Consider the following 16,400-nt stretch of genomic DNA (forward strand, 5'->3'; position numbering starts at 1 on the left):
ACAGGTCTGAGTCTTGGCTGGGACTCTGAATGGATGATAAAAGGAAGCAGATGAAAGAAATGAGAGCACAGGCCAGATTGCTATGTTAGGGACTGATTATTTTTTCAGACTAATGTTCAGTGCCATTCCTCAGCACAGGGAAACCAGACTTAAGGCACAGCCTCATAACTACCTTCACACGCAGGCTATTTATTGCTCCTTATATGGTTTCCTGCCAGGTTCACTTTAAGCCCTACATCTTGCAAAAGCCAGATAGTAAGTTGATAGCTCACTGGAACCCAAGGCTGGAAATGGAAGAGTGCTGCTACAAACAGTCATTAGAATGTATGACTTTACTCATTCCCCCTTCAGCTTTTGCTTGCTTGAGGTAGACAAGCAAATCGAGCTCTGGGCCTGGACTGTTTGAAGAAGCTGCTTGTGCTATGAACCATGGTGGTGCAAAAAACAGTTCTGTGGTCAAGTTCTCAGACCAAAGGAATAAATCCAAATCCTGGTTCAGCCACAGCACTACTGTAGGTAGGATGTTATCTGTGTCTCTGCCTCAGTTTCCCTTGTTATAAATTATTTGCATGACCTTCAGGGCACTTGATTCCATCTGCAGTGCAATGCAAATACATGATAATTACTAAAGGGACAGTGCCAACATTGATTTGTGACTATTTCCAGGTTCAGTGCACTGCAAGCCCCCTGGTTTATAATCCATGATTATTTGGATGGACATTCATGAAGATGTTAGGAAATCTCAAAATGTTGCTCAAATTTTAACACAAACTATTACTTCCCCAGGAATCCAATCCTGAAAGCCTCTTATTCACCATGCATAATTCTGCCACTGAAAGAGACTCAGTCATTTAGTCCAAGAGAGGATCCAGTAGCATCTGATTTAAATGACCAATGTGCAGTATGATTATGGAACAGTCAAAGCAAACAGGCTGTGCATACCATGTCATCTGAGAGAGATTCACTAAGCTATTTAGAGGCAAATGCATAGATATGTTCCTAGCCACTCAAGATTGATTTATGAAGGAACAAAGGGTGGTGTTTTCAAAACTGCCTAAATGTCAAATGTGCATAAGTCTCACTTGAAGTCAAAATGACCTACAAGCATAAGCCCCATAGACTTGCTCGATAGGGTTGTGCTCCGAACTCACTCAAGTGGTTAAAAAAATTCCACTATAAATTCTTACAGCTGGAGAATGACAACCTTGCTTATACTGAGTAGCCTCTTAATCCACAAACAACTCCACTGAAGACAACAGGACTACCTCATAATTTTGGTGTGACACAGTATAATGCACGGGCGTTGATTGGATGAAGCCTAGCATGGTAGTGGAGCTTGCAAAAGTAGCTCTTCCAATGATTTCTACCATCCAGGGCTTGAATTTGGTGGGAACGTTTCAAGATTTTAGCAGCATCTAAGATAACCCTTAGACTTTGAACATACACTCCAGGGGTCATCCTAAACCTATCCTATACCAAGAACCAAAACACTAGTATGCTGGCACACACAAGACTGAACGCTCCCACACTGTGCACACACCTTCCCTGAACATGAATATATTATGCATAGATAGACTCGCTGGTGTCCTCTCTCTTGCAAGCCTTCAACAGACGCACATGTATAAATGCACTCTCACATACACAGATGAGTGATGTCTGCACACAAACATGTGTTCCCTTACATATGCACTCCACCACGCACAGGCTATATGCTCTTACGCGTGTGTACATAATGCATGTGCTCCCCCATGGCCACGCACACATTATGCCACTCCATCCCAGCCCTGAAAGGGGGAAGGAGACGTCAGTGAATAATTTCTAAACAGTACAGTTCCTTTATAATGTCACACATGAATTGTAGTCACAAGTTAAGTTTAGATGCCTCTTAAATTGGCCTCAGTGCCTCAGGAAGATGCTTTGGGGTCTAAATTGGAAAGATTTAGAAACCCAGCACCATCCTGCGAGGAATGGAGAGGGCCTGAAAGAGGCCAGAACTGACTTTTGGTTACCAAGGTAACTCCAGGACCGACCCCCATTTCAGCAGCAGGATCTGTATTTCATTGCCAAGGTTGCACTGGGGAGCAGGCAGGAGGGACCCTGTGCATTCCCCTTGTGAAACCAAAGAGGTGATGAGGACAAAATGGGATTTTTTAATGAGGCAACTGGACACAGATAGCCCCTGTGGTTCCTTCTGACTAATGTAGTCTGTGCTGTTCAAATATATGAAATGGGGTCTCAGGGAAGGGACTGCTGACACTAGGAAGACTTAGGGCTTTGGTGGTTGTCTTTGCTTTTCTGTTGATTCCACAGGGAATCCCAGGGACAAAATAAGCCATAGTTAAGCCAGTGACAAAATCAAAAGTGGAGGTAAAAAAGAAAAATAGAGCTTTTCTGCTTTCTCCTAGGAGATCAAAAGCAGAACAGAGCTGCACGGAGAAAGCAATCTACACCAAGCCAGATTCTGTGCGTCCCGGGGTATTAAGTCGCTGCAAGCCTGATCTAGTAATATGCTACACACACTGGGATGAATGCATCTTTGATCTAAATCAATGCTTTATCATTTAGTTTCCCATGGAAGTGACCCTTATCTACACCCGCTGTGGGGCGGTCTGGCTTTGCACATGTAGAAACCACAAGGACCCATGTACTACTAACCAGTAAAGATTGAGACCATCAGCTGGTGTAAATCAGCATAAGCCCATTTGTTTAAATAGTAACTATAATGGAGGTAAGATGCTTGGTACAAGCTGAAGATCCAGCTCAGAGTGCAGAGGCTTCTTTCACCAGGTCATTGTCCTCACCCTGTGTTGCTCCAGGTGTGTCCACCATGATCATTTCCCTCCCATCACAGCTTTGTACATTGGGGAATATGTTCCCTCTAGTCTGAAGATTGATAGGGCTTCCATGGTCTTGTGGGCAGAGAGCTCTGCCCTGGTGTACAGAGAGCTCTCTGATGTATACAGGCATTCTCCACCTGCCTTTGGTTATCACTAGAAAGAAGGACCAAGGTTACTGCATTACTACATTCTGGTGTATACAATATTGTCCTACCTCATGCTCCAGTAACACCAACTGTGTCCTATAGGGCTTTATCTTGACACAAGGCACAAGGTGGCTCAGGGCAGCACTGTGACCCATCTTCCTTGCGGAGAAGGATTACATTCAGAAAACTCATTGGCAAATGCTACTGAGGAGGTGTCCTCTTGAATGCCCCCTTTCCTAGTCAATGCTAAAAATAGGTGCCCCATGGCTAAGCAGATGGTCTTTCCTATCTCCTTCCCTGGGGTGACCTCTCTTTGCCCAGGAACTATGACCAGGATTGTGCCAGGAGAAGATGAATAGAACCAGAAGCATTATTAGGAAGGTCGGTCACCTGTTTAAGTCACTGGCCTGTAATGCAAAAGATTGGGATCTAAGTGCTGATTTTGGCTAGATTAATTTTGGGGCAACTCATGTCATTTCATGGCCAAAGATCCCCATCTTTAAAACAGGACATTAGACAACCTCACTGGGAACTGATGGTACCACTTCATCAGTATGTGTGAGGTGCTTGGGACCCAAGAGAAACCTGGATTGGTAGCGGAAGGCAATGTTCTTGGCCTTTTCCCAACTCAGGCCTGTGGAAAACCAAGAGAGGAAGCTCTAGCCCTGCAACTCATTGCATTACTTTGTTGAGAGATTTAAAGCAAATTCACACAAGGCAGCACAGCTGTCTTCACTTAGTGGGATGGTAACCAAAGGGGCTCCCCCACCCCACCATCTGTTTCAATTTGCTTTTCCCCTCCATTGTTTATGGCCCTTTTAGAAACTTGGGAAGAAAATTTAATTCTGCCATTTCTCATGGGCCTTTGATATACTATATCAGTATTGGACTTTGCTGCTTCTCTGCTGTTTCTGAGACTAATGTGGCCACTTTCAGTTTACTACTTTGTGGACATTTCAGGACTAATGAATTAATGGCCACTGAAGTCAATGAGTATCTTCCCATGGATATCAATGAGCTGTGGATTAGACCTCTTAACAATATCAATGCAGATAGAATCAGTAGAGTCAGGCTAATACAGGGTATTTGGGAATCTTAGGGATGCATCACCTTTGCACACTGAAGTGGCATTAAAAGTGAAAAGGAAAAGAAGCATCCTCCCATCTCAGCCCAATAGCCACACAATTGCCTGGAAAGCAAGGGACCCATGTCTTAAGTCAGTAGAGCAGGTTCAGACCTGGATCTCCAACTTCCCAGGAAAGGGAGATCTTGAAACTGATGAAATTTGGGACATGTGGGGGTTTCTGAAACTATTTTTGGTAACAAGATAGGACCATCAAATGGACAAGTTTGCAAAGCCCTGATTTAATGTCATCATGTTTTCCAGCATTGTTTCAACTTTGGAAAACATCTTAGTGATTTCACAGAACATACTGGGATGCAAATGGGTCATGCCCTTGAGACAGCAGGAAAATCCCTGGTATATATATCAAATGGGACAGACTATGTGGTTTTGTGATTGGGACACCAGACTCAACCTCCGCAAGCCTAGCTTCTATTCCCGACTTTGCTAATGTGTGACTCTGTGTAAGTTACTTCATCTACCCATCTCACAGCAAGGTATGTGGTGGACATTCTCCAATGAATGATATTAAATCCAGCTGGCAGTCAAATTCTGGCTCTCACCCAGATAACACAGTCACATATGGAATATTTGCTTAATTAGGATAAGTAATGTTTAAAGACCAACTAAAAACAGGCCCCATTATGGTAGGCACATTACAAACACAGATTAGTAAATATTGCCCTTTACCAGAAGATCTAAATAGACAAAATGGGTGGAGGTGGGGGGAAGAATGATACAAGATATAATCATGATTGATAACTTAAAGGTTTTTAGTGCTTGTTTTGTGTCCCGGTGCCACCAGCTGTGATAGTTCACATAGGACTGAGTCGCACTATTTTAAGGATCAAGTCTAAAATTGCTCTGGGGCAAGCTTGATTATATCAAAGGCTGCTCTCCTCTGGGGAAGTCAACAGAACTTCTCACATGAATAAGTACACTTCCCTTGAGGAAGAATTGGCAGTATTGGACCCTATGGTTTAAAGGTTACATGGGAAATGGGTAGTGGGAATACAGGGGGAAAAAACAAGACTTCAGAACGCAGCTGTGAGCAGAATAATGTTAAAGGAGATCCTCCCCCCCCACAATATCTTAACATATTCACTGCAGGTTTCCTCCTAGCTCCTGGAATTCAAGGCTTTCCAGAGCTGGGCGCTGATAGCATGTATTTCTGTATTCTCACATCTCTCCTAGATAATCTTTAGGGAAAGGAAAATTGACAAACTGGTGAAAAACTGAGTGACGTTCCAATCAAAATACAAAAGAAACAGAAATAAATGGCTCTGGAAAGAATTGCTATTTAATTAGAAATTACATCTGTGCCAGTGAATCACAGCGGGAAAGCTGTATATCAGCAGGCTTCATAGGGAAGGGCACCTGCCACTAGCATGAGAATTGCCGACAGCAGTGTGTAGCCTGGTTACTAACGTTAGTGGGAGAGCATGTCACTGACCTTTGCTGGATGCTATCAGACCTGCTTTTTTCGAGCACTATGGACAGCCCTGACCACTAGTGGCTGGAGATCTAGGGAAAAGATAAAAGCCAAGATGTGCTACGAAACAGTCTGGGTGACAAGTTGTTGGAGCACAGCTGTGACATACGTTAAGTGACAATACACCACCTCACCAGGGACTTTCAGAACTAAAGGCCTAAGTTACAGCTCCTTGAGCTAATGCCCTTTGGAAATCAGGCACAGGGCGGGTGGGGTGGAGGGGGCCTGAAATGCCTACTCATCTGTGGGTTACCTTTGGAGTTTGGCGATGCCCTGAAAGTGGATTAGGACAAAGGTGTCACTTCTGTAAGTGGCTTCCTGGGCCTGTATGGAGTCGCACTGAAGACAATGGGCTTCTGCATAAGCACAGATGATATCTACCCAGCACAAATGCAGAATCAAGGCCTGATTGCCTTTTATGTGCAAGGAAGAAAATGCACTAATTCCAGAAAAGCACCAGGTCTCAATGGTGAGCTTGATGGTTGGTGTCCAGACCCCTATACCTGCCAAAAACAGCCAGTTCAAGCAGTAAACAGATTGACTGGTGCTTTCATTCTAGTGTCAGGAGAGCCTTGGGGTGCATGCAATTTCCTTGCCTTAATGCCTCAGTGTACAATGCCATGGATCACACCCAAAATCACTATCTGATGCCGAAAATAAATTAGGAGAACTTTTACTGATCTGCATGCCTGATCTCAGAATGAAAGTAAACTGCACAATGATGCAAGTAAATAAACCTCCTCCTGGTTTTCAACACCCTGAGTTAGCTCCATGCTTTGTGGCTGTCGCTACCACAGCAATTGGCAGGGCATTTGTGGCTGTCTGACACTATTTCAGAAGGCCCAAGTCAGACTCAAACGCAGATCAGCTCACTAAGTATCTAGAAATCTACAGATTCCAAGAGCTAATAGGAGTGGATGAGGATGTGCAATTGGCTTTCAGAGGTGACAGGGAATTAGGGTGATGTTACAACCTAAGGGTTTGATCCTGCAAGGTGACAGGCCTATTTACTGCACAGGGTCAGTGAGCCCATGCCCACCAGGAAACTATAGCCCGCCCTTAATCAAAAGGAGGCCACTAAGTGCACAGTAACAAAACTTTTGGACATAAGAGAAAACGGGGATGGGAATGATAGAAGCAGGTTGACAGCAGGGGATACAGAACAGAGAACAGGGTGATCAGTGCACAGAGATCCTCAAACATGTCCAAGGAACCTGCGAACACCACCATGCAAAATTATACCCAGAAACGTGCATGGGGGAGTGACAGGGAAACAGCCCCGCAATCATCTGGATAGCACCTCCCCTCCACCAGCTAGGGTCTCCTTCCTGGTCTAGTAGATGACAAATTTGGCCACAGCCAAGAAAAGGGCTGCAAGGAGACAGGGGTAGCGGAGTTGGATAGATTTCCATGTCCCAATGAGGCTATGGGGAGTTCAAGCCCAGCTCCTCAAGGGTACTCTAGTACCTAAATCCAACCTTTAGATTCAACTGAGCTCCTCAAAGCCTCTGCTCAGCTGCCACCTAATCCCAGAGGTGAAGAAGTTTCCACTCATCAGCATGTACACCACTGCCTAAATGCTCCACACCACCCAACACCTGTGCAATAGGCCTCTAAGCTGCCACTCGGAAAAAAGGAGGCCCAAGGTCTCCAAGGGCATGCCATTAGAGGTTCTCAGTTCTTAGAACCCATTTGCTAGCAGGCGAGAATGGGCAGCATTAACCTGTACTCAGCAGTTCCAGGAACAGCTAATGTTGAGATGAGAGAGATTTAAACAAGCAAGGCATGGAGGTCATAAAATCCTTCAAAGCCCACCCCCACCCCCAGCCATAGAGCAAGGCCTCCTCCTTTGTAACCAACGGCCTTGAAGAATGCAAAAGACCCCAAATTAATGGCACATTGATAGGCTGGGTCACCTCTGATGCCTTCCTGGCACCACCCACTAGAAAATTAAAAAGTCTCCCAAGTCTAAGCTCTTGTAGAGAAAATATCATCTGAGAAGCTTTTCTCCTGTAATAAGAAAATCTCCAATAAATCAGATATAACAAAAATCATAAATAAACATTGTGGAAGGAGAGAGAGAGAGATTTTGTGCAAAGCGGTGATAAAAAGGCACTTCTCATTACATTGCAAGCCAGCGATTCATCTAGGGATGGGTCTGAGGCCCAGAGACTGACTCAACAGCTGGCATCAGCCTTGGACAAAGTTTTATAGTACCTAGATAAGGAGATTTTGGTTCAGTCTCCTTCCAGCAATGGGGCCAGCTGCAATGTTCGGGTCTGAGTCTGGAAACAGTTCTGAGGTTGCATGGAACGAGGTAAGGCAGGGTGGGTCAGGGGGAGCTTTGGGCAGCACTGGTCAGGGATCAGAAACTACATGATGGGTTGCACTATAGAAAGATGGGCAAGCGAGGGCTGGGTTATGTAGCAGGGAGCTGGTAGCGTGGCAGGGGGATGAGCAGAAGGGTCAGTGATGGGTGGCACAGAAGTTTGGGTAGGAGATTGGTGGCATAAAAAGCGGATGGGCAGGGAGGTGCAGAGGTGTGCAGGGAATGGGTGGCTTGGATAGGGGACATACAGGCATACACAGGACTGTGCAGGGGGGAAGTAAAGACCCAAAACTGAAAGCTTCCATTTTTTTCCTGGAGCAGACAGGCTGTTCCCTCCTTGGCACAGGCTATAACTCCCCAGGAGGATGTGTTCGCTTTCTGCGATGCTGGTGCTTGGAGCAGCGCCGTCTGCCATGCTCACCCCAGCAGAGAGCACGAGGCCTTTTTACGGCAGCAGCTTCCCCACCAGAGAAATAAAATACAGTTAAAGTGTGTGTGTGTGGGCGGGGGGCATCTTCCCATCTTTGTGCTCCTCCTTCGCAAGCAATGAATCCACTGGCAGCTGGGCCGTTATGCCACAGAGCAGGTGGGAACAGTGCAAACTCTTACATTATCAGAAAGGCTAAAAGGGCTCTGGCAGCAGACATCTTCACTTCACGGGCCTATCTATTCCCATGTACAACAGTGGGTTCAAATGCAGCAGGCCTGGACAGGAGCTCAGGGGGCCTGGCTGCTATTTGTAGCTCCAACACTCACCTGATGTGCAAGCTCTGAGCCTTGGCTGCCCACTTTGCATAGACATCCCTCCCCCAGTAATTAGACTGTGCACAAAGAGTAGTCCCAGCCCCAGTAGGGTCCTGGAAGTGCTACTCTAAGACTACTTAGAGATGTATGGTGATAAAAGTGTTACAGACATTGCAGCTGTTTTGAATCCCAATGTTTTAAAGGGTGGGGATCCTCCAGTCAGCAGCATCTGCTACCAGCTCATTGCATCTTCCATTTCAGTGCCACAAATAGGGTGGCTGGGACAGGGCATGGGAGGCCACCCAAAGGGTCATATGATGCCCCAAGAAAGGACAGTGAGATGCTCAGTTTCCATCGAAGTTAGTTTTGGACAGTCAGGAACTGAGTGGAGGAAAGACTGAAGGGACAGATCTCTGCTCTAAAGGACTCCAGAAAGATGGTACAGGCAGTTGCTCCTACAGGAAGGAATTTCACTGAAGGGAGGCAGGATACAGCTCGGTATAGCTAGGTCTTCTAGGCACACATGCTATCTGATCTGGGACACAGCTGTAATTGCTCACTGGAGGGAAGACAAGGAGCTTGGACTGATGGGTAGCAGGTGGGGGAATGTTTGTCAGAGCATGTGCATCTGTGCACACCCCCATATTTTATCTCCCTTTTTAGGGCCAGAACTTTGCTACCTTCAACCTAATTTTACCAAGAGCTTCAGTCCTCTCAAAACTCCACTTTTTGGCCAATTCACTATTCGTCAAAGCAACCTCCCTCGGCTCTCTGCATCTTTCTCTCTCACTGTCCCCCAGGGTCAAATGCCACCTGCTCTTTAAGCAACATAGCATCACTCATCTCCCACCTGCTGCTCCTCCCTGGCTGCTGGAGCAGAGGGGTGAAGGCAGGGAGATTTATCGTCACTTGTTTACTTTGGAGTGGCGTCAGCTACCTCCTTTCCTTTCATGCAAATGCAGGCAGTCTTCGGACTTAGAACACAATTGGTTGCTGAAAACCATGTCTTAAGTCAAAATGTCGTAACTCGGAACCAATTTTCCCATAGCAACAATGTTATAAATGGGGGATTGGTTCCTGAACCAAGGCCTGATACCCTATTTTAACCAAAAATAACCCAGAATTTTGTGCTCAATCAATTATAGATGAGTAATATAGCTACATTAATGTATTTATTTTGTAAATAGCAATCACATTGATTTGGAAGAACTTCTTTGAGGTGACTTTGCTGGACTTTTTGAAGGGCTCTTGGCTAGAGTCTTCTCAGGAGTCTTGGCTGCAGGTTTTTCTGCAGTCTTGTCTGCTTTCTTAAAGAAAGTGTCCAGGAAGTTTGGACAGATGTTCTCCAGGGAATGGACAACGCTGCAAACTTGTTCACTGGCATGGTGTGATGTTGGATCAAGCATTGTAAAGTTGAAACTGACATCAGAAAGTCAAAACAGGGTGTAGATTTATAAATGTCTTAAGTGCTGTTCATTGTAATTCAAAACGTCTTAAGCCTGTAGATCCTTCTTGGACAGAAAATAAGTCTTGCAAAACTGAATACAAACCAATCCTCCTTCCCAAGGTGGCTAGAAATTGTCTATAGCCCGGGTAAGACAATGCCATCCCCAGGGTTAAACTCTATGGCCGCATCCAAAGAAGTGTGGACATCCAGTATGTGGTGCTGCAGACCCATCTGCAATGCCACTCACCACACATGCAAGTGTTCCCTGTGCTGCTACCTTGCAGCATGGCAGGACAGTGTGTGTGGGGGGGGACCCCAGGAGAACCTGAGGTCAAAAAAGACCCACAGCAATTAAAAGTGGGGTGGTGCATGTAGCAGCAGCATGTGCTGCTCAAAACCGGAGCCTGGCCAGCTGGAGTCACACTCCAGCTGCTGACTAGGCTCTCAGCTGCAGGAGTGCTATGGCTGCAGCCTCAGGAGGCTCCCAGGACCCCAGTAAGGCTGCTGGAGCCAGCACAGTTGCTGACTCCAGGCTCCTCTACCCCACCTGGGGTAACCTGTTGCGCGCCAGAGGGTGTGTGGCACAGGTGTTCCCTTGGGGACAAGTACCAGTGGTACAAGGTGTGCTGCTGCTACTTGTCCTCAGGGAAACAAACTTCTGCACTTGTGTGGACGTGGCCTATAGGGGTGACTCAAGATACCTATAGAAAGAATCTCTTTCCCCTATAAAGATTACAGCTACTGCTGCAGGGCCTGAGGGCTTTGCTCCTTGTTACAGTGAAGAAGCCTCCTGTACAGGATGGTTTGCTGTGATTGATTTGATCTGCAAAGCTCTGAGTCCTGATCCACACCACACTCAGGTTGCTGGCCATTACCTTCGGCAGCGTATACTCTGTCTTCATGCGACCTACAAGAGGCACCAGAAGGTATTTTTGGTACCTGCTGCTAAAACCCCTCTGTCATCTGCATCCTCTTCCCCGTGCATCTGTAAGAGAGGCTGCAACTGCTGTGAGGGAAGGCACTGCAAAGCTTGACTGGCCCTTAGACATGTGAGGTCTGGCTTTTAACTCTCAGTCCTGGATTGCTGAGCCCTCATGGAAGAGGAGGGAGAACCTAAATCTGAATAGCCATCATGATGGTAATTGGGGAAGTCATCTGCCCTTGGGGCGACTTGGATTAAGCCTGGATGAGCATCTAAACTCTCAAAAAGGTTCACTGAACTCACTCCTTGAATGGTTCTTCCATCTCTGTCCAAACCCCGTGGCCACTGCAGCCTCTGTTGGGGACATCAGCTTCTTGAAGCTTCCCCCTGCTATTGACTCCAGCTGTTTCCACACTCTCTACCTGCACTCAATCACAACCAATGGATAGCTGCTTTTATAGCTTTCTCCAGCCAGCCACACCATACGACAAGATGTCTCTCAAAGCAGACAACCTCCGTGGGCTCCAGAACAGCAGCTTCAATACATGTCCCTCCAACCTGCAGCTCTCCTCTGCCTACAGAGCATCACAACACCACAGTATCAATAGACTCTTGACTGCAGGTGTTCAAAGGCCTGATCTTGTTCGGAGGAAAGTCAGTAAGAGGTTTTCAAGGGATTTCAGTGTGACAATAGGACAAAGCCAAAGATAAATCAAGAAAGCAGGACTTGTATCAAAACCCAGATCTGGATTAGGATTACACTGGGATTTGTGGGTCAGACACAAGGCTGTGCTAGTGGCAGGGTTCAGATGCTGCCATGGCAAAATCTCATTAGTTGTTCCCTCTGCACTTCACTTGAAATTGGTGGGTGTCTCTCAAGAGCAGCTTGATTTCAGCTGCCCTCACAAGCAGACCTTACAAATGGTCTCAAATCTGAGCTGGAACCATAATGGCCTAATTTGGATCTGGCAATCAGAGCCTACCGATCAGAGGGGGTGGCGATTGAGGTTGCACTTTGCCCTTTTCCTCTAAAAGTCCAGCTATGCTTTGCAGCAGATTTGTCATTTGCAAAGTGGTATATGTGCGGGCCGTCTCCAGATCCCGTCCTCGTCGCCATGTGCGGGCAGCGGGGAGCGATCCGGGCCCTTTTTTGCGCCGCGCGGGCTACGGCCAGCAGCCCGGGCTCGCTGGGTTGGAGAGAACAGGTGACACGCTGGAATTAGGCACGGACGTGTAATGGTTGATTTAAAGATTATTTTACTTACACCGAAGATGGTCGCGGTGCAGGCTGGAAAACTTGCTTGAGTTGTAGTTACAGACAGGAAAGAAGAGAGGCGGATAAGAGTTCTAAACTCACGAACTCTAGCCCAATCCGGCTGAAGGCTCTAAACACGCGAGCCCGTCGTGCCAACCGAAGAAAGTACTTGTACAAAAGAGCTCTAATCCTTTTGTTCGCTCACAATTCACTCATAAAGTTTGCTAGGCTCCGTGGGTCCTTTTTTTGCGCGCAGGGAGAGGGATACGTCGAGGTTTGCGAACGGCGACGGGGAGAAGAATCGATAGGTGATCAGTCTATCGATCAGCAGCCTCAGGTCAAATCTCCGTAGAGGCACTCTGCAGCGTGCTCAAAGTTCTCCAACTTGGGCGGAAACCACCCAAGCCTTTTATACGGCTAGCAAGCCAATCACTAGCCACCACGTGTGAATAATTTCACGCAATCCAATAATGGGGCTCGAATGATCATGCAAATGGCGGGAACTCTTTGCAACGAGCATTTCTTAGCTGCAAAGAAGAAATGCACCCTGCAAAGAAAGCTACAATTTGGCCGGAAAATAATTCAGTGGTGCCAAAGCACACACAAAAACAAAAATCACACCCTTTGGGTTGTGACAGTATAAGCCTTGCAGGAGACAACATGACTGATGATGAACTCCCACTAAGAGCATATCTACACTGGAAAGTAATTTCACATTAACTTGAATCTTGTGGGGATCAAACTGTCTTGTATCCACAAATCATTTCATTCCATATCAATGGATCCACTTTAGGAGCAGATTATCTCCAATACAGGAGCAGTGTTCTCGTAATATCATTTTTGTGGATGCATCCACCCTTCAAATGATTTATTCTGCTTCTCACAGTCCTCTTCTTGCTATCTCACACTGCATTGCTCCGTACCTGGGTCACCCTGTCTATTTACCTGTGTGCCCACCATAGCCCTAGTTCAGCATTTCTCAACCAGTGGGTCACAACTTAAAAGTAGGTTGCAAGAATATACAAAAGGGTCATGAACTATCATAGAAAAGCATGGAAAAAAATCACAGATTGTATCCTTTAAAGGAGAAAAACATGGGAAACTGCAGGTTTCCTCTTGAAGGCTGGCAGGAGGCTAGCTACTTGAGCTAGTTACTCAGTTAGGACTGGCCATCGATGTTTACAAATGGGTCCTAGTACAAAAAGGTTGAGAACCACTACCCTAGTGCAATGATTCTCAACTTTTTTAGATTCAAGACACCCTCCTTTGACTCAAGGTACCCCTTGGAAAATGCAGGCTCCTAGCTTTCACTCATTGCTTAGCTATGGAAAAACAATAGAGCAATTCTTCTGTTGCAAAGTACTCAGAAAGACCGTAACAGGGCAGAATGTTTTTGACACTCTGGATTCCTGTTTGAAGTCTCTGAGTTTATCTTGAGAATCATATGCAAGTGTTTGGACACCTAGCAATGCTAATATTGTACAACAGCCTAAAGGAGCTCACTGCACCCCAGGGTGTGCCAGCACCCTGGTTGAGAATCACTGCTCTAAGGTGACCTTGAACTGAAATCACCTCCCTGTTTAAATGCTGACATATACATAGTTGTATCCCCTTGCAATTCCAACTCATGGCAAGTTAATTCTCCTGAAGTTATTCACCATTATTTAGGGCCTGTATACAGCAGTCAGGTCCTGAGCTTCTGTGTAGACCTAGACTGAGTTCCTGGACTTGCTTGGATTTTGGGACAGGTCCAGTCCCATCTGACCCACAATCACCAGAATGCCAAGATATACAAGAGGACATTGCAGCAAATGAAGGAGATGAAGCATGCCTGGAAGGCAGTCCAGTGCCATAGAAGTAAAAGGAGCTCTGTGAGAGTTATAGTGTGCCAGGCCCACAGTGAGAACTCTGGCAGAGGATGCTATACTTGTGCCCTACTACAATGGAGCTGGACTGGGAGGTCACTCTGACAGCACTGGGAGGTGGATCTCATCCAATAACTATTATGTGCTACATTACAATACAGCTGCCTCAAGCAATTTAAAGGTTAAGTGTCAGTGACTCACAGGCCTGGCAGGAATGAGCATAAATCAACACACACAGGTTCTTAGAGGGGAGAGGAATGACTTTCCTATGACTGTGTTTGTATCTTCAAATGCAGTTGATGCAATTCTGCAGGTTTTATCCAAGGAAAAGACACACTTGCTCCTTTGTTTCACTGGAAAGTGCCTTCCAAAGCTGGCAAAAGGGCAGGGCAGGCACTGAGAATTAAAATCCACAATGCCGCTAATCTCAAGGGATTAACTAATCCATACTTTATATACACACTCCCCTCTGAGTACCAGGTCCCCTTGCTAAGACCCTGCATGACAGTTCAGAGGAACCTGTGTCCTTTGTAAGCATATGGCTAACTGAAAGTCATTAGTTCTATTGGAAATACTTGTTGTTCATTGATTTATTTAAGTCCTCTTAAATATTTGCTATGAGGTTAGTGCTGGTGTCAAGTGTTGTATTGACAGTTCTAGGGCTCCGCTTAGCCTCAGAACAATTGCAGGAAAGACAGTACCTCCCATCCAGACTTCCCCATCCTGCCTGTGTGCCTCAGTGCTGGCCTTTCAAAACCAGAGCTTTTGAGATCAGAGAGGAGTAAGCCATCATGGCCCCTTCAGTTCTCTGCAGGAACAATTAACAAGGGAAACAGGCATGATGGACATGGTTTTGAGATCCAACAACCCACTTCACCAAACCAATGCAGAACTATGGTAATTTTCTGCAGCTACCATCTTTTAACAGGATGGGAACCAGCAGACTTGAGTGAGGAGGATCATCAAGCTATTCCACTAAGCTCTTTCTCACCTAATTATACTGGAGCTACAACTGAGATACAGCATTAGCTTACATTACCTAGGTACAAGAGCCACTATCAAGGCTGAGGGGAGATGACTGTTTAACTTGGTGGAGGTTCATTAGGGGTTCACACTACTGGAGTTTGAGACCAAGAAGTGAAAATGCTCAACTGAAAAAGCTGCACTTCACCTAGTTTGATGGCAAGCCCTTAAGGAGCCAGGATTTCTTATCCACATGGGTTGAGATGCTGTACACATTTTTCATTCCTTTGACGTAAGGGTCAAGTCTACAGCAAAACCTGAAACCAGAGAAGCCATCTGTGATGTGATGAGGTGTCATGGTGAAAGCTTCACACCAGTCAGCCTACATACACAGTAAAATAACATGACTATCTCAAGGCTTTGTCATTACCACTATGATACACACCAGTCATTCTCACATTCCTACATACACTCCAACCATATCTTGCATGTCTCTAGCCCACTTCCTTCTGCCTCTGCACTTCCTGACAGATACATGCAGTATCCACAAAGTGGCACTGTACCACTGTGGCCTTCTAGACCACAGGTGGCCAACCAGCAGCAAGGGTGCCACAAGTGGTATGGGCAGCCTCTGTCCATGGCATGCCACACATCAGCAAGGGGACAGACAGCACAGGGCAGGGAGCAGAAGATCAGAGGAAGGGAATCAGAGAGGCAATCAGCGAAAGTGGAGGGCCAATTTGGGGCATGCCTGCCAAAAAACATTGCCCACCACTACACCATCACTGCAACAATAAATTTATGATATGTTATCCTAGAAAACGTTGTCCATGACAACATATTTAGCAGCACTGACCCAGCAGGGAGCAACATCATGCACAGGCACAGACAACCTGCGTGTACAAATTGCTCATTCAAAATGTTGAATTGCCTATGTCAAAAATGGCTTCCAACCATGTCATTGAGAAACTTTCTTATCCCTGTGCTTTGAAGAGAGGACTTGAAGTGTGTAAGGGTGATTCCCCACACTGACATGAGGGATGTGATCATTAGCTTTCCCATGAAAAGTTTGCCATAAATTAACCAAGTTATGAGCCTTTAGAAGTGGCATACAAAAAACTAGAATTCTTGGTTCCAAAATGATATCTTTTATTAGACTAACTAGAAAACAGCAAGAAAGTTGTCCTTTTCTGCAAGCTTTCAGGATCAAAGTCCCTTTGTCAGGCTCTGGGAAAAGTGTAGATAGTACAAGATGGTAAAAAGTCCCCATGGGGAGC

Source organism: Alligator sinensis, unplaced genomic scaffold, assembly GCF_000455745.1.
Source record: "Alligator sinensis unplaced genomic scaffold, ASM45574v1 scaffold492_1, whole genome shotgun sequence".
NCBI lineage: Eukaryota > Metazoa > Chordata > Crocodylia > Alligatoridae > Alligator > Alligator sinensis.